General features: G+C 52.7%; 1 protein-coding gene across 12 annotated transcripts in view; it reads right to left on the bottom strand.

Moving 5' to 3' along the window:
* ZNF362 (zinc finger protein 362) overlaps positions 1–26,045 on the bottom strand; it is a 49,124-nt gene extending 23,079 nt beyond the window's left edge. For 2 of the 12 annotated variants that reach the window (XM_032798482.2, XM_032798492.2), the window contains exons 1-2: positions 25,109–25,321; positions 17,751–17,969 (exon numbers count right to left, since the gene is read on the bottom strand). The gene's annotated coding sequence lies outside the window, so the exon portion shown is untranslated. Of the gene's footprint in view, positions 1–17,750; positions 17,970–23,525; positions 24,242–24,338; positions 24,480–25,108; positions 25,542–25,669 lie in introns of those variants that run through there. The other 10 variants (XM_032798483.2, XM_032798487.2, XM_032798484.2 and 7 more) reach the window with 10 other exon arrangements.
* Between the last annotated feature and the right edge of the window lie 806 nt (positions 26,046–26,851).

The following is a 26,851-nucleotide window of genomic DNA, read 5'->3' as shown; positions in this document are numbered from 1 at the left end:
TGTAGGAGAGCACTTCAACCTCCCTGGCCACACAATAGCAGATCTTAAGGTGGCCATCCTGCAGCTAAAAAACTTCAGGACCAGACTTCAAAGAGAAACTGCTGAGCTTCAGTTCATCTGCAAATTTGACACCAGCAGCTCGGGATTAAACAAAGACTGCGAATGGCTTGCCAACTACAGAACCAGTTTCTCCTCCCTTGGTTTTCACACCTCAACTGCTAGAACAGGGCCTCATCCTCCCTGATTGAACTAACCCCATTATTTCTAGCTTGCCTGCATATATATACCTGCCCCTGGAAATTTCCACTATATGCATCCGACGAAGTGGGTATTCACCCACGAATGCTCATGCTCCAAAACGTCTGTTAGTCTATAAGGTGCCACAGGATTCTTTGCTGCTTTTACAGATAAATGTATGCATAACCCTTTCCATGATCAAGGCCTGCATCACTGATTACTAATGTGTTAGTTTTAAAAGAGGGTTTAATTAAGCCAGTTGCAGCTGCCACTTCTGCCAGACTAAGTGTAGACCCCTTATACCAGAACAGAAGCCACTTGCATTTATACGGAGAACTCTAAACGAAGGAGAAGGAAATTGTCCAGATTGAAAAGGAGAAGTTGAGTACTGGGACTGGCTGTGAAATTCATACGCAGACAGGATGGATTAGATTAGCTGCATTGGAAAGGAAATAATAGTGTAGAATTCATCACAAAGTTTCTTTTGCACTACCTACAATCCACAGCGTGGTGACCTCCATGTGGAATATAAATCAGTCAAGAACTGGATTCCCTTACTAGGGAAGTAAATAGATCAACATCACCTGATGCCAAGACCGATGAACGTGAAAGTCAAGTAGGGAGGCATCTGCCTATTAGTATTTCAAAAATTAGCAAAATTTCACATTAAAACAGAGTGAGCATGAATCACCAGTTTGACAAGGAAAGGCCAACAGCATTAGACCTGAAACTGAAACCACACTGGCCAGTTAGGGAAGGCAAGGAAAAAGACTTGACTGCCAGAAACTCTGAGAAAAGATGCTCAGCAAAAAAAACAAACATTGCCATCACTGAGGTATCGAGAAATGGAAGCAAAGGCCAAGAGAGATTTTGTTCTTGCCTGAAACAATTGCTCCAATAAGAGACATGCCTGCTCGCTGTAATGCATGTAATCATTTCTCAAGAGCAAAACCAAAATCAGGCAACACAGGATCAAAACGTGCCAAAGCGACTGCAGCAAAAGCTGGGGAGAGATTTATTTCAGGTTGGCAAAGAAACCCATTTATTCATTACTAGCAAATTCATGGAGACGTCAAACTACCAGACACAAGCAGCACTCAGTGCTTACTCAGATCCCATCACAAACAGCAAGACCTGAAATTACCAAAGCCCCTAATTACTGACCCAGCTCTCACGTGCAGAATCTCAGGAATTTGCCCTGACCTGCCATCACCTCCTTGCAAGTGTATCCCAGGGTAACGGGACAGCCAAGAGAGTTATCCGGACAGTGAAAATCTCCCTCAAAGAAACTACCCAAGACAGAGGTCTGTGTCCAGCCCTGCTGGAACTCAGAAATATCCAGAGTGAAGGATCTGTTTTACCTGCACACCTGTTACCAGCCAGACAAGGTTTTGCCTCCCATAAGGCTGCAGTTGTTCAAAGCTACAAAAAGAACAGACTAGACAAATACACAGTGGAAGGAAAGCAAGAGACAGAAACTTGCCAAGGACACACACACACACAAAGCCACTGTCCACGCTGCTGTCTGGACATGCCATCTACCTGGGAGCAGCAGGAAGGCAGCAAAAACTGTTACCTCACAGCAAATTACAAGCTGTTGGAAACAAACTGTCTGGGCCGGAGAAAGAGAGATTTTCCTGAAATACCCGAGATGTGCCAGATACCTGCTGACACAGGAGAAAAAGGTGATAACTGGATTCCTCAAGGAACACAGGATACAAGAGGCTCCGTATCAGCAACCACAGAAGCACGCCAAGTACAGGTATCCAGGGCCGTCCCTAGAGATTGTGGTGCCCTACGCAGCCCCCCTACAGGGGGGCTGGACCCGGGCCTCCAAGGGGGAGGGGCTGCACCCAAGGGCTTTGGGAGGCAGGAGCAGCCAGTGCAGGAAGGCAGCAGGGGTCCAACCCGCCCCTGTACTCACAGGGCGGTGGGAAGTGGAGTGACCCGGCCCCAGCCTGCTCGGCTCTGCTCCCCCGGCTCCCAGGCTTGGAGGAAGGGGGGAACCACCCCCCAGCACTCCCTGGCAACGTGGCTGGAAGCCTGTGTAGCGTAGCGGGCTGGGGCAGGATCACTCCACTTCCCACCGCCTGGTGAGTGCAGGGCGGGCCTGACCCTGACCCCTGCTGCAGTCCCCCGGGACACATGGATCAAGGGAGAGGGTTTGGGGGGTAAGGGGTGGAGCAGGGGTGGGGGTCTGAGGGGAAGGGTTGGGCAGGGGTGGAGGGAGCTTTCCTAGGTCCTGCTGTGCACAGCTCACAAGGGGCCAGCTCAGCCACCCAGGGGTCCTGCTGGCCGCTGGAGCTCGATGCAGCATGCAGTTGTGTAGGGCACCAGGAAATTTGGGGCAATTTGGTGCCCCAAATTTCCTGGTGCCCTAAGCAGCTGTGTAGTTTGCATATGGGTAGGGACGGCCCTACTGGTATCACCAGGATTATCACGTGCAAATTATCCAAACTCTCAGGTAGTGCCTCGCTGAAGCCTCACTATTAAAGGGGACACTCTCAGAAACTGGGTTGGAAAAAAAAATACTGCCACTATCTAGTGAACAATGTCTCACCTGCATATTTCAGGGCGCTTTCCAAAGGGGTCAGTGAGCCCATCACCACCATGCAGGTGGGGACACTGGCACACAGAGAGGGGAATTGACTTGCCCCAGGACATCCAGTGGCAGAACCAGGAACAGAACCCAAGTCTCTCAAGTCACAATCCTGGGCGTTAGCCAGTAGACGATACTGCCTCTCCAGTAGAAAAAAAATCACAGATGACACTGAGCTGCTATCCAACCGACAGGCTGGATTGTTCCCCAACATTTGCCCCTTGGGTGGAAATCATACCTCCCACCCCAGACACTTGGGCCATTAGCCTGTGACTTGGCCATTCCAATCCCACTATGGCTATTTATTGCCAATGGGACTCCCAAGCCCCATTTGTGGATGTTAAAAATGTAGCTAAAAGAATCATCCCCAGTGAAAATGACAGTGGGTCACTCCAGCCAATCAGGATGTCTGCCCCCTCTCGCTGAGTGATCTCATCCAGTCCCATGGCCAATGAGGACGTCTGCCCCGTCTCGCTGAGTGATCTCATCCAGTCCCATGGCCAATGAGGACGTCTGCCCCGTCTCGCTGAGTAATCTCATCCACTCACATGGTTTCATTTACCATCTTTACACCGATGACTCAACAGCTGCCTTCCGGTTCCTGACTTGTCAGAGAGCCAGGACTGGATGGAGGGAGACATCTCTGGGATGTCTCGCTGTCAGGTTCAACTTAACATGCCCCAAACTAATCTTTCAGCTCAGCCTCTCCATCACTGTTCAATCCCCACCATCCTCCCTGTCACTCAGGCTTGTAGCCTGGGAGTCATCTCCCCTCTCCTGACAGATCCAAGCCGTGTCCAAGTCCTGCTGTTTCCTGCTCCTCAGCATCTTTATAATGTTCATTGCATGAAACACACATATTTGTATTGGCCAAACTATCTCACACAGCAAAACCGCCAACCACCTCTTGGGGTGCACGCACCAGCCCTGTTTAAAGGGCAACTGTCGGGTCAAGTTTAGCTCCATAATTTAAGCTTGGTAAGAACAAGGTGCTAAGGAATCCAAGACCTAGAGAAACAGCTCTGCAAAATGTAACAAGTTCCAATGGATGCAGAGAAAGCTCCTCCTACAGCACTTTCAACCCAAGGGTTGCTGCAGCCGCTAGCACAGGAAAGCCACAAAGCAAAATCAACTAAACACTGACACTGAAACAAAAGTAACGGAGACCTGTCCGTTTTCACTCCCCGCCTCACCCCCCCCCAGAGGAAGCACAGGAACACGCACACTGAAAACTACCCAAGTGAAATCCTGGCCCACTGAATTTAATGGGAGTTTTGCCATTCACTTCAATGGAGCCAGGATTTTACCTTAGACGTTTACATCAGTCTTGCAGGTTTGAGAATATGAAATACCATCAGCTCAGGGCAGGGAGGGGGCGTCCCCTAAGATCCTGTCTGCATGACAACTATAGCCAAAGCAGGGGGATCTGGTTACAACACATATACAATTAGTGTAGACGGACCCTAACCAGGACACTGTAACTGGGCCAACACGTTGGGCTGGTTCTGGGTGTCCATCTCCTCTGTCCCATCAGAGAGATCCTCTCCCTCTATAGTTCCAATGTTCTCAGCCCTGTAGTGTCGGGTGACTCCGAAGCACTAACAAGTGTTCTCCTCACCACCCTGCTGGGAGGCAGAGAAGGGTTACCACGGCTTTACAGCTGGAGAGAAGGCACAAAATGGATTAAGTGACTTGTCCAAGGTCACACAGGAAACTTGTGGCTGATCCAGGAACTGAGCTCAGGAGTCCTGAGTGCCAGGCCAGTGCTGTAACCACCAGGCAATCCGTCCTTCCCCACAGTTTTGTACCTAGCATGAGTCCTGCTCCTAGGCCAGCAAGTTACAATGGAGTTTAATGGCAAATCCCTCCTGAGAGCTCTCCAGGCCTGGCAGGTCCACAAGGGACAAAGCCAGAGGTTGAGCCACAGCCTAAAAGTCCCCTATGGAGCCTCAGGATATAGGAATCCTAGTGCAAGGAAAGTTCACTCTAAAAATGAAAAGTTGTCGCTGGGCAGCTCCCTCCCTCCCCCTTTGGCCTCTGGGCCAGGACGTCTGGACTTGGGCCTGGCGAGGCGTTGCCCCGTGAGAGAGAGAGAGCCCCCTGGCCCGTCCTCTGATGGGCATCCAGGCCCAGCCCTGGAGTCTGCCATGAGGCTGGGCCCAGCTCGGAGCCTGGAGCTCACAGGCCCTGTCCTGCTAGGACCAAGCTCAGCCCAGGCCTCTCGCTCTTTATCCACATGGGAAGTGAGGAGACACGGTCCCCACCCCGTCCGCCACCCAGTGCAGGGCCTGCAGGGAACCTAGGGAGGGGAGTTCAGTCTCCATGGCTTGGCCCCTGGGCAGTGCAGCGAGCCATTCCCAGAGCCAATGCCAGAGCCAGCTGCTCCCCACCCACTGCCGCCCGGCAAGTGCCAGCTGGGGCCCAGCTGCCCAGGGAAAGGAGCCACGTTCCAAGCAGGACAGGAAGAGTTTCTCCAGCTCCCTTCATCTTGGGTGTTGCCCCAAATCCTGTCCCCCGGGTTCTCACCATGCCCCCCGCTCCTCCCCCCACTGCCCTGCACCCCCCGTACTGCCCTGCCCCACTGCCCTGCACCCCTCATGCTCCTCCCCCCACTGCCCTGCACCCCTGTACTCCCCTGCCCTGCACCCTCTCCCCACTGTGCTCCTCCCCCCACTGCCCTGCACCCCCACTGAACCAAGCCCCTTCAACTTGGGGTGTTTGGGCTGCGGGTTCCCTGCACTCTCTGGCCTCCTCCTTTCAGGCCATGCCAACTGGCTCCTACCCGCCAAGGTCACAGCCTGTCTGCTTTGCATCCTGCATTCTTCCCCAGGACCCAGCACACAGAGACAGTAGCCTACTGTGCACCTCCCTTCACCGCCTGGTGCCACTTGGGCCACAGGCACCCCAGCAGTTACCCAGCCATGGCACTCTCAAACTAGGCAAGGGGCAGGTGAGGAGGACAGGGTGTCTATTAAATGCCTGTCCCTGGAGATCCCTCAGGAAATGAATTTGGTGGGTCTCAGAAGGTCAATATGGAGCATCTGTTTGCATCCTCCAAGCCTACAGCTTCGTACAAAGCCATGAAATGAGTCACCTGTGTGCTCCAAAGGCCCAGGACCTCTGCAGCTGGGGGCCTGCAGGGCAGGCTGGAGGATCAGTGACTCACCATGTGGGGCTCAAAGCAGGACAACTATGGGGTCCTGCTGCTCAGAACTGAGGCACACCAGGAGAGCCTGGGGTGGGTGGTACTGGAATAGCAGGGGTGCTGCAGATCAGGATGGAGATGCATTGGCTGAGCTTTCTGTGGGGGAGTAATCACAAGGCCTGCTTGTCCTGTCCCTGGCAGCTGCCAGGGTTATTAGACTATCCTTCCCCTGGATCCTACAACTCAGAACTGAGGGAAAGCCCCATTTCGGGAACCACACTTCTAGCTGCCAGCTCAGCAGCAGGCCACTGCACCGCCCACCAGTTTCACAAACCGGATTTTTACAAGAGCGTTGATTGTCCCCGAATCCATCATAAAGATGAGAGATTTACTGGGGCTCCTACTCAAACTGCAGCTGGGGATTTTGCAGGGCCCCATGAGTGAAACATACAGAAACCAAACTGCAGAGCAGTACATGGCAGGAGACACCAACCAGAAAAAATCACCCCTTCTGCCACACAGCCCCTAGGCTTCCCCACTTCAGCAGCTAGCTTCTGACATCATTCCTATCCCTTCCCCAGAGGGGAATGCAGCTCCACAAAGCCCCTTGCCCCTGCAGATCCACCCCACTAACTCCCTAGAAACCTATCAGGCTCCACAGTGAGCTCCCCGCCCTGCTGACGATAAGCATCGCTACCATTTCACAGATGGAGAACGGAGGGCCTGAGTGCCTTCCCCCAGGTGGTCCATGACAGAGCAGGGGAGAGAACCCGGATCTCCTGAGCCACAGCATGGTCACAAGGCCATCCTTCCTAGCGCTCTGCCAAGGTACAGAGGAGAGCTCAAGCGTTAGGGTTTCACCCTCTGCTCCTTTTGCCCCTCACTCTCCAAGACAAGGAGCCACATAAAGGAAAGTGATCGGTGCTGCCAGGCTAGGCTGGCTCTGCAATGAACATCATAACATGGTGTTCTCAAGAAGTGTCTCAGGAAGCTAGGGACGCCCTCTCTAGGTCCCTGGTTCAAAGTCAGCCCTGGTCACCATCTGTTCAGTGGCCTATGTAAAGTGGGTCTCAGCATTGGTATCCACAGGCACTAGCCGGTGCCTCAGCAGAAGAACAAACAAGTCAGGGAGATGCAGCACCACAGCCTCGTGATCATTAAGGCTGAGGTCCATAGGCTGGATGTCAGGAAAGCGTATGGACAGAAGGCTGCAGTCTCTAGCGCTGGCATGTCACCATCTTTGACCTCACACCATATCGATTTGTAGATGACGTGCCAAGGGCTATCCCAGCTCCACCGAACAAGGCCTGGGAGTTTTCTAGGTCCTGCTGTGCTAGTCCTTTGGGGGCAGTGCAAAGGGAGGAGTTTGGGGCTTCATTACATGTGTCAGCTGGTCAGAGCCCCCTTCGGTTTTCCTCTCCGGCTCTTTGGGGCAGAGACGGAGTCCATTGGTCCCTGGCCTTCACCTGGCTCCTATCTCCAGGGTTGGGAAATCTTTCTTTTGCTGCCCACCACTTCTCTCTAGGCCCCTCTCCACCCAGTGGCCACTCCTGGGGGCCCCACTATGCCTGTGTACCCCTGGCAAAGCAGCAGACTAATCTCTCCACCCTGGCAGAAGCAGGGACTGGAGGCCAAAGGGAAAAACAAATGCCCAGTGCTGCCATAGCAGCCCCGCAGCAGCCAAACCCTGCTACAGACGCGGCTGAAGATGGAACCCCCTGCTAGGAGCCCTTCTCCTTCGGGGGGAAAGGGGTAGCGCAGAGTTGCCCTTACAGCCTACTCTCAGGGCTCTCTCCAGACCAGTGATGGGACTCGCAGCCCCTCTCTTGGGCAGATGGTTGGGAAGCTTTTCCCAATAGCCCCCCACTAAATGTCGTTTGCTTGGTTCCCATCTTCACTCAGTTACATCCCCTTTGGGCTGCCTTAAATCAGCCTCCTCCATCACTGGTGCTTACGTCATCATGGAGCTGGAAGGTCTCACCTCACTCGACACCCCTCCACCAGCCTCGCCCGAACCAGCCAGCGATGATCCACCAAAGAGCCAAGCCTGACTCCTCCGGGAAAGGGCAATTCTAGGCACTCCCACATCCCAGCCACTCAGGGCTAGACCACAGTCCAGCTACCCGGCTCCACATGACCTCGCCATCCCTACACACCCTGGGGGCACTCTGCAGCTGTAAACGCCCTGCCCAGATTATGCCTTTCCGTTTGCTTTATGCAAACCAACGGCACACGAGCCGATTTTTAATGGCACGCTGCTGCCTGCCAGAGTCCCAGCCCGCTCTTCTCCACCCTCTGCCCCCTCCCGTGGGGGCAGGGAGCAGAAGCTTGGTCCTGCCGGCTCCCCTGCCTCTTCCTGCAGTGTGCTGGGTTCCTGCTCCTCCTCCTCCTCCTCTCAGTCCCTCCCTCCCTCCCTGCCAGCATCAGCTGATCGGTGTTGTGAGAAAGGGGGTCAGGGAGGATTCGAGTCAGCGCTCCCCACGGAGGCAGAGAAGAAGTGGTGGCAGGACTTTGGAGAAGGGGGAGGAATTGGGGCATATCCCCCGCCGTGAGCACCCCATGACCCCAGCCCACACTCCCAGCCCTCTGTCCTGACCCCCCCTCACATACACCCAGCCCTCTGTCCTGCAGCGCCCCCCCACCCAGGCCCCTGCCCTCACCCCCCNCCTAATATCCAACCTAGACCTCCCCCACTGCAACTTGAGACCATTGCTCCTTGTTCTGTCATCTGCTACCACTGAGAACAGCTGAGCTCCATCCTCTTTGGAACCCCCCTTCAGGTAGTTGAAAGCTGCTATCAAATCTCCCCTCATTCTTCTCTTCTGCAGACTAAACAATCTCAGTTCCCTCAGCCACTCCGACCTGGTGATGTTTGCGCCCCAGTGGGACCTCCAATTTCATTCTTTCAGCTCTTGCTAGATCCCCCTTCGAACCCCTAGATATGTGCTCCGTGGCCCATCTGGCTGTGAAAGTGGCCTTTCTAGTCGCAACACCATAAGCCAGAAGCCAGTGATCTGGGAGTGCTCACGGTGGATTTGCCAGATGCTACCTTCCGTAAAGAAAACTTCTCGCTGCGCCCACACCCAAGATTCATCCCTACAGTCGTTTCAGACGAGTCCAACCATCCACTTACCAGTATTTGTTTCCTAAACCGTGGGGCTCAGTTTAAGAGAGGAGGCTGTATTTCCTGGACGTCTGAAGAGCACTGGGCTTTTATCCACAAAGGACAAAAGACACCTCAACTATTTGTTCCATAGCAGAGAGATCAAGGGGTCAGGCTCTATCTGGGCAGCAACTTTTGATATAGACCCCTGGCTGCCTTATTCTTTGTTACCAGCTAGCCCACATTCCACTAGAACTCAGGCAACCTGTGCTGCATCCCCAAGAGACGTACTCCCTGCTAGAGATAGGTAGGGCAGGCACCCGGAGCTCCTTACACACCTTCATGAGATATTATGCCTTGGTCCAGCCTCATACTGCAGATCTAGCTGTGGGCAGAGCAGTCCTACAGACAGCTATCACGTCTGCCTTCTCCCACCCACCTCCTGTTTGGCCACTGCTTGCTAAGCTCCTGCATACTTGAAGAAGAAATGGAGGCTACCTACCTGTAACAGGTTCTTTGAGATTTGTGGTCCCATCCGTATCCCACACCTATTCTCCAGCCCCTCTACTGCCGATTATTTGGATTTGCTGTAAGAGAAGGAACCGGAGAGGCACCAGGCTGCACGGCTCCTCAGTTTGGAGCAGGAGGTTCATGTGTGGATCAACAGACGCGGCTTGCTAAGAAAGTTCTGGCCTCAGGCCCAGGTGTGCATGCGTATCCCATGCGTGGAATCCAGACCGGGACCGCACATCTCGAAGAACCTCTGGGTACAGATAAGCAACCTCCAGTTGTTTGCTGAGGTGCTGGCTTCCGAGTATGTATTAACCCTTTAGGCACCACACTGGGTGCCAGAAATGTATTAACGTCGATGAAATATATGGGCTAAAGGTGTTACTGTAACGCAGCAACATTAGTGTTTAAAACAGGTTTGGAGTTTGGTACCCACAGACCTCAGCCGCTTAGTGCCATGGCAAACACCCCATTAAATGTCCGTTTAGCCGGTTATTAAAGATACAGCAAAGAAGAGAAATCAGCGAAAGCTGGTGCTAACTGTGCTGCCGGCGAAAGGAGAAGACTTTAGTTGAGACAGGCTGGAGCTGCTGCTGCTGTTAAAGTCCTAGCCTGTCCCCTCGTTCTCCTTCCAGCAGCAAAGTCTAGCTTCCAGCGCACCAATCCTGATCCCCTGATTTCTGGTTCTGTGCCGTTCTCCTTTCCCCGGTCCGGTCTGAGCCCAGCCCTTGAGTTCCATCACGAGGCCTTTCTCTTCGTACTCGTTCAGCCTGTCCCACAAGTACCAGAGAACAGACAGAGCTTAGCAGAAAGCAGGGGTCTCAGCCTAGCCTGGGGCTGTGGCAGGCAGGGGGCATGAATCCAAATGGCGCCCACCCCTGACTGCCCAGCCAGGGCCTGCTGTGCCAGTCCGCTCCTCTCTCCCAGGTTTGCCGTTCTCCATCACCTCTGAGGGGCTGGAGCAGACCTTTGCCACCAACTACCTGGGCCCTTTTCTTCTGACCAATTTGCTTCTGGGTAAGGGCTGCCCCAGGATCTGGGTGCTCACTGGGCTGGGGGAGGGGCTGCCCCAGGACCTGGGCACTTGCTGGGCTGGGGGAGGGTGTGCACTGGGTGCTGCTGGGCTGGGGAAGGGGCTGCCCCAGGACCTGGGCACTCACTGGACTGGGGGACGGGGTGCCCCAGGACCTGGGCGCTTGCTGGGCTGGGGGAGGGGCTGCACTAGGTGCTTGCTGGTCTGGGGGAGGGCTGCCCCAGGACCTGGGCGCTCACTGGTCTGGGGGAGGGGCTGCACTGGGCGCTCGCTGGGCTAGGGGAGGGGCTGCACGGGGTGCTGCTGGGCTGGGGGAGAGGCTGCCCCAGGACCTGGGCACTCGCTGGGCTGGGGGAGGGGCTGCACTGGCACACGCTCAGCTAGGGGAGGGCTGCCATGGACACTTGGTGGGCTGTGGGAGGGGCTGCACTGGGCGCTCACTGGGCTGGGGGAGGGGCTGCACTTGGTGCTTGCTGGGCTGGGGGAGGGGCTGCTCTGGGCACTGGGCACTCGCTGGGCTGGGGGAGGGGCTTCACTGGGCACACGCTCGGCTGGGGGAGGGGCTGCATTGGGCTCTGCTGGGCCGGGAGAGGGGCTGCACTGGCACACGCTCGGCTGGGGGAGGGGCTGCACTGGCACACGCTCGGCTGGGGGAGGGGCTGCACTGAGTGCTCGCTCGGGGGGGGGATTCTGGGGGTCCGCAGGCAGGGGAGGTGGCCCACTCCACACAGTAGGGTCAGCAGTGCCAGTTGGGGACCACTTTCAGTGGAGCACAGCGGCACCAGTTTAATACTACTCCGTAGGGCCCCATAAATCCCAAGGATGGCCCTGGACAGACAGCTCCAGTTCCTCTGCAGTTGCTCAGATGTCTGCCAAGTTACAGCTGAGTGCAAACGAACCGAAGCTGCAGTTTCGCTGCCACAATTCAGAACTGGGCAGGCAGCTCGGGCAGCTGTGAAACTGACAGAAATCAGGTCAATTTCCCTCTGCTTGGGAAGGGCAGGGAGTACGAGTGACACAGGCACTCTACTACCTGCCCTAAGCAGCCACCAGAAAGCCACCACCCCAACCTCACGACAGCTAAAAGGGCCTGGAACGGGAGCGTGGCATGTTTAATCCTGTGGCTACTGGGTGTCTGGTAAAATTTCCCAGCCCTCTGCGTAAGTGGGCATGAGAGTGGGAGGGAAAGACAGGCAGGATAAAGCAGACAGAACAGCAGAGAAACAGAGGGTGTCAGAGTAAGGAAAAAAAAAAAAAAAAGAAACTTTTTAAAAAAATGGACTGAGTCTCATCTTATCCTCTAGTGACCATAATCACTCTGCTCTGCTTTTGTTTAGCCCATTTGTTTGACTTGTCGTAACTCAACTGCTGTGGGGTGGGGACCATATTTGCAAACACACAATTAGCCCGTGGAACTCACTGCTACAAGATATTGTCAAGGTCAGTTGCTTAGAAGGATTCAGAAAGGGACTAGACATTTATAGGGATAAAAGGACAAACAGAGTTAGAACGAAAATACTAAAAAAATGCTTGGAAGGGATACAAACACTCCTCCTTGGGGCATGAGCTACTGGGGGTCAGGAGGAAGCTTCATCTGGGGGCAGGTTACTCCATAGCTGCTACTGCAAAGTTTCTTCCCTCTGAAGCAGCTGGTGCTGGCCACTCTCAGAGCCAGGCTCCTGGGCTAGGTGGAACCCTGGTTTGATCCAGTCTGGTAACTCCAATGTACCCTGTGTCTGTTCAGCATCCAGCACAATGAGACCTGATCCTGAGTGGGCCCGCTAGGTGCAACCGTAACACAAGCAAGTAACACTACCACTAAGGGAGGAGGGAACATGCACAATGTAGAGAAGGGAAAAGGTAGAGAGAGAAACAGGGGAGCGGATCCTGAGTTTCACAAAGGCTGCACGGTGTTTCCTATGCCAACCTTGCTCCTGGGCTCCAGGCAGGAGATGTAGCCAAAGGAGAGGCAGCCCAGTTACAATTTCCCTACATCACTGGCAATCTCGTTTCCACAATGTTCCCCTGGGGACCGGGGCAGACAGTGTAATATACAAGAGGCAGGCAGAGAGTGCCCAGGGCAACACGACAGGAGCTAATGCCTCGCTGCTCTGGGCACACCTGGTTGGGGCTCTAAGAAACTGGCCCTTAAGGGAGGAACAGGAGAGAGATGGAAAAGCAGAGACACTGAGGGCACCACTGGAAGATACTCCACAACAGAGAATGAAGTGAAGCCAGAAGAGAACACAGGACAGGGGGATGGCCCAGCAGTGCTCTGTATATTACTCAGCCAATTGCACTGCCATTAGCAAATAATCTACTTGGCAAAATATGGATTCCATCAGCTCTGCAGCTCATCGCTCAGCTCCTGTACTGAGAACACGTCGACCAACTGTCCAACCCACCCTCCCAGGAGTCATGCTTGGTAACAGGACTCTTACAGCTCAGTGCACAGCTTTCCCTAGCCTGATTCTGCAAACACCCGTGCACCAGAGCAACTAATTACGTGAGTCAGGCCCATTTGCTTCCATGGGACAGCTCATGCAAGTGAAGTTGTGGGTTAGACCCTTGTTCCTTTTGATTGCAAGGGAGTGGCCTCACAGGTACTTTTCACCCTGGCTAGTAGACTCTGGCTATGTCTACACAGCAATCAGCAGTGTCACTGCAGCACAGGCAATAGACCTGATCTAGCTAGCTTGGGTACTGACAGCAGTGAAGCCAGGACAGCAGAGGCTGCCTGCCTGGGAAGATACCCAGGGCCCCATGCTGAAGTCCGTGCTGCCACAGCTTCACTGCTCTCAGTACTCCCACGAGCTAGATGAACACTGGCTCGGGTATGTCTAAACATGCTGCAGTCACATCCCCGCCGCAGTGCAGACGTACCCTCAGCCTTTGGGTTAGTTGGTGCACTTTTTTCAGTCCCTGGGCACGACTTTTCAGAAAGCCCTATCGGGAGCTGAAATGGTCTATGCCGTACCTCAGGCAGAAAGCCGACATCACCGTTCGGGGCTCAGCAGGGAAGGAGAGGTACCGAATGGAACAGCTGATGAATAGTTAGCCAGACCCCAAACACGCTGCTCACCCTGTCTGCAGAGGGCCCCGATGCGCTCTCAGTTATACCAGTATTTAGCTTCACTACCTTGACTCCAGATTGTTACACAGAATTTGGCCCAAAATAAGGCACAGATCCACCGCGCTCCTGTCATTCATTCCCTCCGTGTCCTGCTTCATTCCCTGTGCAGGGGTCCTGAGGATTTAATGGCATGTGGTTATGCGATTAAAGCCTTTATCATAACGGGCAGAGTTTAGGGAGCACGGACAACCTTTACAATGACATTCCCTGACTGCTGAGGCCTCACTTTACAATCTTAACATCCTCCAAACAGATTTTCATTTAGTCAATTTCCTACCTCTCTGTCCCCAAAGGACACCTCCGCCCCATCCTGATCCCGTCCACACAAAGAAGTCTATGGTGTAGGAGGATTTGCAAGTGAGCAGCAGGAGATTCTGCTTAGCACAAGATGTGCATTCACCACCGAAGGACATTTACATTCTGGGAATCGTGGCACAATTTAAAAAGAGGACAATCTTGGTTAAAGCACTAGCCTAGGACTCCAAGAGGACTCCTGGCTCTGCCACAGACTGAATGACCTTGGGAAAGTCACTTAGACCCTGATCGTGATCCACTTACGTCAGTGGGAGCTTTCTCAGTCAGTTCAATGAGCACAGGATCAAGTCTTCAATCTCTTGGCTTAACTTTAAACATATGTTTAAATTCTTTGCAGAATAAGGGCTTTGTGTCTTCATTCCCATGTACACAACGGGAATAATACTCCTTCCTCTCTCCTTTGCCTGTTTTGTCTGTATGGACTATAAGCTCATGGGAGCCAAGACCACCACGTACTTTATGCAGCACCTAGCACAACACAGCTTTGATCTCAATTTCTACGTCTAGGTGGCACCATAATACAAATAACAGCTGCATCTCATTCAGCACACGTTCACATCACTCTGCCTTATTCCATCCGCACCTTCCCAGACCTACGAGAGTTCACTCCGCTTTGCAATGCACAGGGCCAAGAGAGGACAACTGTCAAACCACTCTTGCTATTAAAAGATTGCCACGCATGTGTCATGTGTATTTTCAATGCTTTTTAACTGAGCCAAATCAAAATGGATTTTCATCTCACCTCTGAAAGGCACAAGTCAGACTTAGGGACTCTCCCCCGGTCAAATTTCACTTTTCCATCCCAATCTGCTCATGTGCCAACACTGTTCAGAAATAAACATCATTACAGCCTCTTAAAAACGAGGATCAAACTGTATAATTTTTCCATGACTCAAACAGCTAAACCATTTTTGCCCAAACTTTCAACCACAATAAAAATCACCTTTGGGCAGAGAGTGAATGGCTGAGGACAGCATCAGCCCGTCAGAATGGAAAGGCTTACACTACAGGATCTGATCTGCACACTCACATACTCCCACCACCATACAACCCTGACATGGAAACTTGTCTCCATCACCAAGACCCGCTCCCCAACCTCCATCAATCTATTACTGTAGAGTGGGTCGCAGGAGTCAAGCTGCAAAACACTGGCTTGGCTGTGCAGGATCTCTCAAGACAGCTGGCAGTGAGCATACCAATACCAATGACCTCCAGGCTGCACAGACTGGCATTTATTATTGTAGGGTTGGTTGTAAACACTGGGGTTGGTGGCAGCTTTTTAAAGATTAAAATGCAACTTAAAAAAAAAAAAAAAAAAGATCCACAGAAAGAAAGCCAGAGCCTTTGCAAACAGAGAAAGACCCTCCAGAAGGGCTGCTGTACGGGCCTGACCCCAGAAGGGGGTCTCTTTAATAGCATTGCTGCTACAATGGCCAAACCTGCAATGGTTGGATATCTACAAACCTACCTAGAAGAAGAAGAAAAGAACAAGGATGGCCAGCAATCTATTTCTGTCCCAGCTCTATCTGACAGTATCTCATTTGGAACAGATGAGATTGCCCTCCCTTCCCAACAGGCTGGAAAGATTCAGGCTCAGCTTAGGTTTTGGGGTGGGGGGGGGAAGGGGCAATTTGAGGGAGCTAGAGGGAAATAAAACAGATGGAAAATATATGAATTCCCTCTCTATACTTCCAGCTAAATATGAAAAATGGAAGCTGACACACAGCAAAAAAAGCCATTAAAACGGAAATGCTGAAGGGTGGGAAGCACTGCAGTGGATACCTCCGCAGGTCTGCAGGAGATGCCGCAGCTCACAGCGCCCCCTCGGCCTCTCTCGCCCACCCCAGCACTGCTGCTGGAAGCACCACGCAGGCAGGGCACACCAGCCACCAGCTCCGGGCCACAGGTTCAGATTAAAACCTGGCTGCTCTGAAAAGCGACTCCTGCGACTGGCAGTCAGGAGAGATGGGCTAAGGCGGCGTCTTTCCACAAGAGAGCCTCAAATGCCTGGCACGGCCCGTGCCCGGCGCCAAGCACCCTCTGCCTACACCACGCCAAGACGAGCGGGCAGGCAGGGAGACACGCACGCAGGGCCCAGTCCAGGCAATCAGACACAGAGTCAGGCAGAGTCACGCACAACACAAAGCAGATACAAGCACGCACACACTTAGGTGCGCACAGCAAGGCCTGGACAGGCGTGGAAGCTCACACCCACTGAGCGATCAGCTCCTCACCCTGCCTGTTCTCAAGGCAGACACGGCATTGCTGACACCTCAGCGCACCCAATAGGACCCTGGCTCTCTCCTCCTCACTCCCAATTGGAGTCCCAACCCCGAGCCATCCCCCCGCCCATCGCCTGCATCTGAGCCGGGCACAGAAGGAAACAGCCCTGCTGCTGGAAAGGCCAACGCTGGTGCCGAGCGGTTCTTTTCCCGGGGCTGCTGGCTGTCGGCTGCCCCAGGGTTCCCCAGAGCGGGAGGCAGGAATAAAGGAGAGAGCAGCGCAGGACACTACCCTCGCGGAAGGCACAGCCAGGGCAGAAGAGAGCCACTTGGGGACTGCCTGCGGGGGAGTCCTGGGTGCCAGGGATACCTGAGCTGTCCCTCACCCACGGCTCATCTATGAGCTCAGCTCCTGCCCCTCCCTACACACAGGAGGAGGGGCCTGGAGTCCTTGCTCTCCGTGAGATGTTCCCAGACAGGGGCCACGGGCAAGGCCAGCACTCTCCGGTGCCAGGGGAAGGGGCTTCAGAGAGCTGCAGTGTGAGGGAGATGTGAGATCATGCTGGGGTGGAGGCTGCAGTCTCTAGCCTATGGGGGAAGTGGGCCCATCACAAGGGCACAGCATTGCTCCTTAGAGAAAGAGGCTGATCTTTCTGCTGAGCACAGAGGGCAAGCTGGGGACGGGATGCTCCTGAAGCAGGGGGCCAGTAGAAATCGCTGGATGAAAACGCATTCAAGCCCAGAGAGCACGGATTCTTGCCCCAGGCCTGGCACAGGTGGGCACAGGAGATCTCGCCTCCCTGTGCCTCACCCAGACACCCAGGGGGACAAGGGCACAGACCTGCTCCTGGGTCTTCAATCAGTGACGGGGGGGGGAGGCGTGTGTCAGGCTCCATCTCATCAGAGGGGAATCTGCTGCAAAGGGGCCTGGACCCTGATGAGGGAAACACCCTGGGAGCTAAAGGCCCCAAGCCCAAGGTTGTTACCTGCATCACCAGGATCGATGATAACAGACAGAGCAAAACCAGCCCTTAGGACAGGGCAATAGCTGGGGAGAGGGAGCCTAGGGTAGCCTCAGGGAGTTTGGAAGCACTCTGGGTGGCAGGGGGAAAAGGGGCGTGAAGAAGAGCATTGATAGGGCCCGGAGATAGGAGCATGGTTTGTAGGCAGGGCGTAGGAGAGGGCACGTGGTGGCTCCAGGGTATGGAGCCTGGGTGGAAGTCATGGATCCAGGGTGGGAGGGGAGTTCAGCCTGTTGCAGCCCTAGGGCGGTGGTGTGAATAGAAGCCCCCAGGCAAGAGAGCGTGGAAAGCAGCTGGCTCAAGGGGATCTGCACAGCCCCAGGGGAGGGGATGGAGCCCCGGTAAGTGGTTCAGAAGGCAGCTGCAGCAGAGGAACCTGTCACGGCCTTGCAAAGGGAAGATGTTATGTGCACTCGCGTTTCAGTACTCACAGGCTGGCCTCAGAAGCCAGGTGGCCGCAGCTGCCTGGGGAGACGTGTAGATGATGCTCCAGGCTGGCGGAGGTGGACGATTCCTCCTGGTGCAGGCGGGCAAAAGCCCCAGTCCCAGAAGCACACTAGCCTTCACCAATTCCTACCACTGCCGTTAACACAAGCTACACTTCTATCGGGGACTCCTCTACTTTTGCAGCCCCCTCTGTCTCGTCTTTGCTGAAATAAAAAGAAACAAGAGATGCTTTTCATGGAAACTGCAAGGCAGCACGTGGCTGCATACGCTCCTGGCCAGCAGAGTCATCACATCAGTAAAGGCCGAGATACCAGTACCACTGACCCATGCAGCCACCTCTGGGGTGGAATGTGGCACCTGATTAACAGCACCCAGTAGCCCTATGCTACAGTTTGGGGCAAGGAAGGAAGAGTCTGTATCTGTTTTAAATGGCAGCGGGATCTAGGGAGGCAGGGAGAAACTATCCCAGCTGCAGTCTGGCCAGGACACCTGGACTCCTGAGGAAAGTGCCATGGGATTTTTGACAGCCAGAAGGAGTCAGAACTTAGCCTGCCATGCAAAAGACAGCCCTGTGCTAATAGAGAATCCCCGTGCACCATGCAGGAGCTGGTCATCACGGACTCAGAGAAGCCAACGCGATTTCCTGCGGCACAGCGCTCCGGAGCGGGGGGGTGGGCCACCTACTGAGTTGCTAGTGAGCAGCAACCCCAGGCCACAGCCAGTCCAGCGAAAGAAGGGAGGATGTAAAACTGTAGGGCTGGAGGAATGGAATCTGGACTCCCATCTCTGTGGAGACGTTGAGGTGCCAGGTCTGAACAACCACTGGTCCGGCTTCTCTCTGAGACTCGGAACTGGGCTAACTCACTGATCATGCTCCATTAAAACGCCACGTGCCCAAAGCACCACCCGTCAGCTCCCAAAGATGCTCCCGTTCCCCCCCGCTGTGGGCACAGCTGGGTGAAGAAGAGTCCCGGAAGCCAGCAGCAATACCACAGACAAGTGGGCAGCCAAGCAGGCTACCGCCCCAGTCCCCTCCACAGCAGCACTGGGCTCCCGTGACCAGCTCCCAGCCAGAGCCAGGCCTCCGAATATCCCAAAGCAGGTTTGCCCCTGGCACTGCCAACACCTTTCTTGCAGCCTTTTCTCTGCACTCCATCCATCAGCTCAGTCTCTTCTCTCTCCCCACCCACTCACACCCTCCACAAGTTCTCACCCTATCCAAGAAGGGACTGATCCAGTGGTTATGACAGAGGACTAAACATCAGGACTCCTAGTTCCATTCCTGGCTCTCCCACTGACTCGCTATCCTGCTCTGTGCCTCAGTTTCCCCATTGATAAAATGGGGATAACGACTGTGACCTTACCCCATTGTGGCGCTTCAACTCCTCACTCCATGCAAAGCACTAGGGGAACCTCAGGAAGAATGGGCTGAATATCACTCTCCTTCCCCCTTGCCCCATTGAGAGTTCTGCCCCAGTGAGAGGGATGGGGAATGGAGGGGGAATTGGCCTACTCTCCTGATGGGGATTTGTATCAGGGTTTTAATTTTTTGCACAGCGCCATGATTTTGGTAGTCAGCATTTGACAAGGCTGTATGGTCCCTGCAGACAGCCACAGGGAGGAATGGTTCACCTTGGGAGTGAAGTGGCCCTCCCAAGGGAGCCTTCAGCTATGGTGGCCTTGGCACTGGGAAGCCCTTTCTGCAATGGAAACTCGTGGCCTCCTGAAAGCAGCTGATGTGGAGACACCGTGCAGCTCTCCATGGCAATGGCTGTGAAATCACATGTGAGGTCCTCTTCCTACACACACACACCAACCCTACTTCTCCCATGCAGAAGGAATTTATACCAAGGCAGAGACAGCAGAAAGAATAACAGCCATGAAGGCAAAAAACAACAACCCCAAAACCAAAAATAGCATCCCAGCCAGAAAACCTGGGAGGGCAAGTCTAGAAACCCAGCCTCAAGATCTTACTTTTTAGAAAGAACAATCGTGGGGATCCTGCACCAGAAGAATTCATGGAAGATGGAACCAAATTAAGGCCTCTGTTTCTGCCTCCTGAAGATGTTTTCATTCCGATTTCCTTTCCTGATCAAAACTGACAAAAGCCCCAAAACAAACTCCCTCCCCCTCTCATGTGCCCACCTCCTCCCTGACAGCTGAGGGCATTTCCAGCCCCTAGGCAATGCAGAGGTCTTCAGCAGCTCCCCTACAAGGGGCGAGGGGACCCTGTCACTCACCTTCCCTCCCCTACTTCTGGAGGCCACCACCACAAGTGGACCATACAAGGTCAGGAAAGCCCCAAAGCTGGAGCCACCTCCTTGGGCAGTCGTGAGCCTGCTGCCAGCATACTGGCTCCTCAAGCCCTTACCACAGCCCTCCAGCACCTTTGGGGAGAGTTTTAAAAAACAAACACACACAGGGCAGCTCTGGGGGGATCACAGACCAGACGGGGAGGCCTGACACAACCCTAACAGCCACAACACAAACACCAGCTAGTGAGAAAACTCACCTGCTGCAGATGGCCCCTCAGGACTAGGACAAGGCACTGATTGTGTCTGTCTTGGGCACCCCCATGGCCCCCCATCACTGCAATCCCTGGGCACCTCACAAGCAATAGTGGATTTGTTCTCACACCCCCTGGGAGACAGGGCCAGGCTACTATCACCCTCCCTGCTGAAGAGAGGGGAATATAGGCAGAAAGCGACAGAGAGTCCTGTGGCACCTTATAGACTAACAGATGTATTGGAGCATGAGCTTTTGTGAGTGAATACTCACTTTGTCAGATGCATGCATCACTCACGAAAGTTCATGCTCCAATATATCCGTTAGTCTATAAGGTGCCACAGGACTCTGTCACTTTTACAGATCAGACTAACACAACAACCCCTCTGTTAATAGGCATAAAGAGGCTCAAGACCACTCATGGAGTCTGTGGCAGTGCCAGGAATCAAACTGGTGTTTCTCAAGTCCCAGGCTGGCCCCCTCACCACCAGGCCACACTCCAGCTCCAGCCAGCAGGCAGAGGCCCACGTTCCCAAGGCAGCGGGAAGCACCCAGGCTGGGACAGCTGCAGAGGCTGCAGATCAGGACTGAAGGACTCTGGAGGAGCTTGCACAGCATTGCCCACGCTACATCCATCACTGAAGGTTGTGTTAATCCTGGGTCACACCAGCCCTGACACCTCTAATTCCTGAGTCTTGGAAGAGCTTCCCTTTCCACGTGCCCACCTCACAAATCACTGAGACTAAGAGCGTCCTCTAGAGTGGGAACCAATCCTTCCCTCTTTGGCTAATACAGAAACGCCTCCACCACAATCACAGGGAACGTGTGCTGTGCAGAAGACTGGCTCCCAGCAATCTCCAGAATGACTTGTGAATCTTACAAGGTGCGAGCGACCAGACCCCCTCCCACCCCGTCAGCACCAGTTCTTCTGTTCTCACCGTTTGTGAAGAGAGAAAACAAACATATACCTTGAGGAGCAAAGGGGACATGAGACAATAAGGTGCAATTGAGGCAAACAGCCTCCCTTACAACGTGTATATGGAAAATTGTGTCAGCGCCTGCACTGGGAAAATGAGACTATCTAGCACATTACAATAATCCCAGGGCGAAATGGCCAGGTCTCTGCCCACACTGTGTATTAGGAAAATCAAAGCCCAGGGAAATGATTCCTGCATTTGCTTCTGAGATGTTCAAAAGATGGGGAAAATCTGCAGCCAGAGACTGAAGCTGGTTAATTAGCAGAGCTATGGAGGCACACAGGGCAAGAACGCAGTTCAGGGCGACCATCCTAAGAGCTGACACAGCTGCAGGGTTTCTAATGCAGAGGCTCAGTGCGCAAGAGACAACTGAAAGGCAAGGTCTTGTATTTAAAATCCATTTACCAGCCGTATCACGCTCTGGCTTGAATTCGCCAGTGTCAAAGCACTGGGGTTGGCAGAAGGAGGCACCCAACAAGTGGTGAATAGTTAGGAGAAAGCAGAGAACTAACTAGACCCTTTGTACCAGCAGACAGAGCAAGGCTGGCAGGGGTGACCTGCAATAGCCACAAGACTCAGCAACCACTGCGGGGAACCCGAGACCTGAGGATCAGACTACAATAAAAGCAAAGGCACAAAGCTCAGAGCATTCGCCCAGCTCCGTCTCAGCTCTAGGCCCCAAAGCCAGACCTGCATGTCCGCTAACAAGATCAGTGCACGGCACCAACGAGCTCTGCTGGAGGCACAGTCCACACCAGGGAAGGTTTATAGAGTGAAAGTGACGTACACCAGGAGAGCTGTTACTGGAATTCGGTGCCTGTCCACCCCAGACCGGCAGGTCACAAAGCAAGGATCCAAGAACCACTGCTTCCTAATCCCAGTCCTCACACCAACTCTCCTGGCTGAAGCACCATTTACTCTGGTGCATCTCCGCTAGCAAGAGCAGACACTGGTACGAAGAGGGTAAGGTTGGCTACCCCCGTACTGTCAAGGTCCGACAACAGGCCACTAAAAGCATCCAAGCCCTGTCTACACTGGTGCGTCCATCACTGCTACTATCAGCAAAGCTGCCCCCCAGTAAGCTGTGATTTACAGATTTATACATACTATAACACGGGTGTGAAACACTCGGAGCAGAATGGCAGAGCAAGGCTGTATCATGCTCAAGGGGTTATTATTTCTGTGCTGCTGTAACAGAAATAAATAACGTGGCCACCCCACACCAACAATGACGTGTAAAAGCAGAGTAATCAGAGTGCACAGGCCAAAGGGAAACCTTCATTACAGCCACAGCAAACCCTCCAGTTCGGCCCTGTTCTCTCCCTCGGGTGCTCCCTGGAAAGTTCACACACAAACAGGCATTTCTATCACACTCTTGGGAAGGCAGAACTCCTGCCTAAGCCCTGAACATTACAACAACAAAGCCATCTAAGAAGTCCACACCACGTTAGTGTCTAGCTCTGGGCACCAGGCCTCGATAGCCATTTGGATCACCACAAAAACTTCCCTACACGCAGAGTTTTTGTGCTAATTAGGAAAGCGTCTTTTGGACACATCAGATTCCAAATGCTCACTGCTGAGACAGCAGAAATCAGGACAGCAGGTGATGTTACGGTGCCATGTTCTCTAGCACCAGGGTGCGTAGACGCAGCACGGTAGTTTTCCCACAGCTACACAGCGTATAGATAGGAACACCAACACATACCATTTGTAGGGGCCCTTTTCATTCAGAGAGCTCGAGGCAATGTACAAAAAGACAAGTATCACTGTATCAGTCTTACACGTGGGGAAATTGAGGCACAGAGAAGTTAAATGACTTGCTCAGGTCCCACGGGAAGTTGGTTGCAGAACTGGGACTAGAACCCATGTCCACTGATTCCCAGCTCTGTGACAGTTCGACAGACATTACACACACATGCACTTGCGGGTAATGTTTAGACGTGCTGATGGCTAACTTGCAGTTTGATGTACTTCTGCTGTTGAGGAAGCTGCTGTTTCGTTTCATTCCAAGTAGGTTTTTCAGACTGTTTTGGGACCAAGATTTGAAAATCCACAGACTTACAATGAAAAGGATTCCTAGAGGGGCTGGATCCAGCAATCGGCAGGAAGCCCTCAATGGACATTCACCAAGGTCCACATGTGCGTGGCTTGGGAGGATCTCCAGCATGGACATGGGGTCTGACTCGTCACAGCCCTACTTTTGAACAGCTTCATGCACTTTGGTGGGTTACTAAGACACACAGAAATCTGTCATTGAGCATAACTCAGAGCGCCCACCTCTGTATGTACTGTCGGTGCTTCCCCTGACATCTGTCCATCTCCAGAGCTAGCAGAGCACAGATGTTGCGCGCAAGGTGTTGTTCTATAGGGGACAAGGAGGACAACTTCACACACACCCCAATACACACATCCAAAATACACAGAAAACACCCCCAAAATGAGCCCAGGAAGACACACCAGGGGGCAACAGATACTGCCTCCAAACTAACACATCCATGGGAATGCCACATTTTCTTTACAAAAAATAAATAAAGGGCCAAATTTCTCCCTGTATTAGCCCATGGAAGTCCAAGGAGTTATCCCAGGAACAGGGTTGGACTAAACTATTTAGGAATATTTGGACAAAAGCAGAACCAGCCGTAGGGCTGGGCCACGTTCCATCCAGCCCCTTCCAATCTTCTAAATCAAGATTTAAAAATGTTTTGCCTCTTCCCCAAAATGTGACTTTTGTTTAAGAAGCCTCTGGCTGACCCATCTGCTATCAGTCACAGAGCAGCTCAAACAAGCATTTGAGAAATTGTCCTTCACTTTTCCAAGACAGGCAGCAAATAAAAGTGCAACACCAACCATACAACAGCATCTGAAAGGATGTGTGCTCTTGCCTACACTCTGCACAATACTTCTGAATGAGCAGCTTTTCTAAACAATAACCCATTTCTAGGCTAGAATACTCCTCTCTTAGTCTGACTCTCTTTTAAATATTCTAGAACAGACTGTATGTACAATCCAACGTGCACTTCACGAATAAATGCATGGACACCCGATGCACATAGATGGCAGACACTAAATACATGTTCACTATGGACAGACCTCTCCATACAACGGCACGAAAAATTGTGTCAGTTTCTAAACCTGCAGATTCCACACTCTGGAAACACTACATTCCTGCTCCAGTGCAATTGCAAAATAGTCCGGGTTAAACATTCCGTTTGTAATACTCTGCTTTCTATCAAACTAAAAAAAAAACACATTTTCACCACCACCCCCAAAATCCCTGAATCCCTTTTAACCAACAGGCAACATTCACAACCGTCTGTTTTTTTTAAAACATAGCTACATTCAGATTCAATTAACTTTTCCATTAAATAATCCAAAGGGAGAAAGAGAAAATAAAGAGCAGGGTTTTTCATTGCGTTTTTGTTTTAAAAAGGCTGTTTAAAAAAACTTTTGCATAAGTTAACTTTAAATCTTAACACCCCCCCCCACAGAAATGTTTGACTGTTTCCTTTTTTAAAGTTCAATTACATTGTATCCCCCCCGTGCACGCAAGATCTTTGCAACAACACAAAAACGCAAAGCAAAGCAAAAACCACCCCTTTAGGTGCCCCTTTTGCCTTTCAGCTGCCTCTCCCACATTCTCAGACAGTTTTATTAAAATTTTCAGACAAAAGAAAAACAAAAATGGCAGCCTGGCTTATTTTTAAAACAGGACAGGGACGCCATATTCTGCAGATCTGCAAAAAAAGACAGAAATCTGAGGCTTGGCCACTCAAAAAAAAATCAGGCAGCTGCGAAGTGCAAAGGGAAAGCTCCATTTGCAATCAGTTTATTTGCATTAAGCCCCATGAATCATTGTTTACCGGAGAATTGCACCAAAGGGGTTTTTTGAATAACCCGGCTTAAAAAAAAAAAAAGCAGACACTTCCTATACCAACAATCATGCTCCCTTTGCAAATTGCAATCCAGCCAGCGATCCGTCTGCAAGGAAGAAAATGGGCTCCCCCCTTTAGCTTCCTCTCTTCCTCCTCCTCCTCCTCCTCAACCCGCCCAGGCTTTAGTGTATTGGGGGGCACTGGAAAGACAGAGCCCCCCACGCAGCCGACACTCATCGGGATCAAATGCATGCATCGGATTTTAAGAAAGCGGGGGGAGAGCCCCTAAAACCCTCCTCTCGCTAGACTCCCGCAGCCGGAGCCCGAACCCAGCAGCGCTCGCTGGAAACTGACATGCGATTGCAATTTGCAAAGGGGACCAAGAGCGATAGAAAACTACATGCAACTTTTTCTTGCGACCCCATCTTAAAAAAAAATCCCCTCTCTTTGCGGCTCCCCCTTCCATGCTCCTTTCTTTGCTGGGAGCAGGGAGCCCCCCCAACCGCCACCACCACTGCTCTCCTGGGGGGAGGGCTGTTGCATACAGACCTTGGTTTGCCTTAACTGCAGGTTTTTTGGATTTTGTTTTGTTTTTTTGGCAAATAGACATAAAAAAAAAAGAAACCCCCTGTCCCCAGCCCACCCCCCGCCCCAAAGCCGAGGTTGGGATGGTCTTTCTGGCTTTGCTGTGTGTTAAAGGCTTAGTTCAAACCTTCCGGGTCGCCTGCTGTTCACTTCTGGGTTCTGCAAGCAGCACAGCTAAAGCCGAGGCGGTAGGAAGTGCATGAACCTCCTTTGGAAGGGAGGTTTCGGGGGGTTCTTTTCCTCCTCCCTCTTCGCTGGTGTCTGGGAACCTCCTTTCTCCCCCTCCCCACCATGCCTCCTTCCGGAGTCTGGGAAAGAGCTCCCAAAAATGGGCAGACACAATATTCTACTAAGAGATGGGGGGAGGGAGCCTTTGGAGAAGAAAACCGAGGGGCAGAGCTGCTGCTGTGTGCCCAGAGGAGCAGGAGCTGCCGCCGAGCAATGCCCAGGCAGAGTTTGCAGGGCTGTGGGTCCCCCTCACAGTCTCCTCACTCTCCTTCATTATCCCCCCCCCCCCAAAAAGTTGCCCAGTGTTTCCCTTCCTGGCCCTAGACCCAAAGCCGAGCCACACAGGAACTCTGATCTGTCACCTCACCCCCAGAGTCTTGGGAAGCCGGGATTGTACCCTGTTCTCCACTCTTCTCTTTATATACCATGATAACTACACTTTGCATGACAATAGCCTCTCTTTTCTGCAGAGCTTAAAGGGCTTCCCCAAAGGGAGGAAGCAGACACACTCTTTGTGATGTGTTGTACAGCACCTAGCATAATGGGGTCCTGGTCAATCACCAGTATACACAATAATCATTCATATTCCCATTTTTCAGATGCAGACACTGAGGCACTGAAGCACTTTCTCCGCAGGGAGTCAGTGGCAACGCTGGGAATAGAACCCAGGTGTCCTGCCCTGTCTTGCCCAGCTCTAGTTGAAAAATGAGAAAATGCTGCCTGTTTTAGTCCTGATGAAAGACACCCTTCTTGGCACTGTCCGAGCTTCTCTTACTGTTTGGAAAGATATAGTCAGAGTAATTTGCATCAATTTTAAAGTAATTTTCCCTGCATGGTTCTTCATTAGAACCTGCTTGGAAGTTGGATAGAGAGTTGGGCCCTGCTTTTGCAAAGTCACTCCTGGCAAGCAAATCCCCA

The sequence above is a fragment of the Chelonoidis abingdonii genome, chromosome 23, assembly GCF_003597395.2.
Source record: "Chelonoidis abingdonii isolate Lonesome George chromosome 23, CheloAbing_2.0, whole genome shotgun sequence".
Classification (NCBI taxonomy): domain Eukaryota; kingdom Metazoa; phylum Chordata; order Testudines; family Testudinidae; genus Chelonoidis; species Chelonoidis abingdonii.
This window is presented reverse-complemented; position numbering and strand designations above follow the sequence as displayed.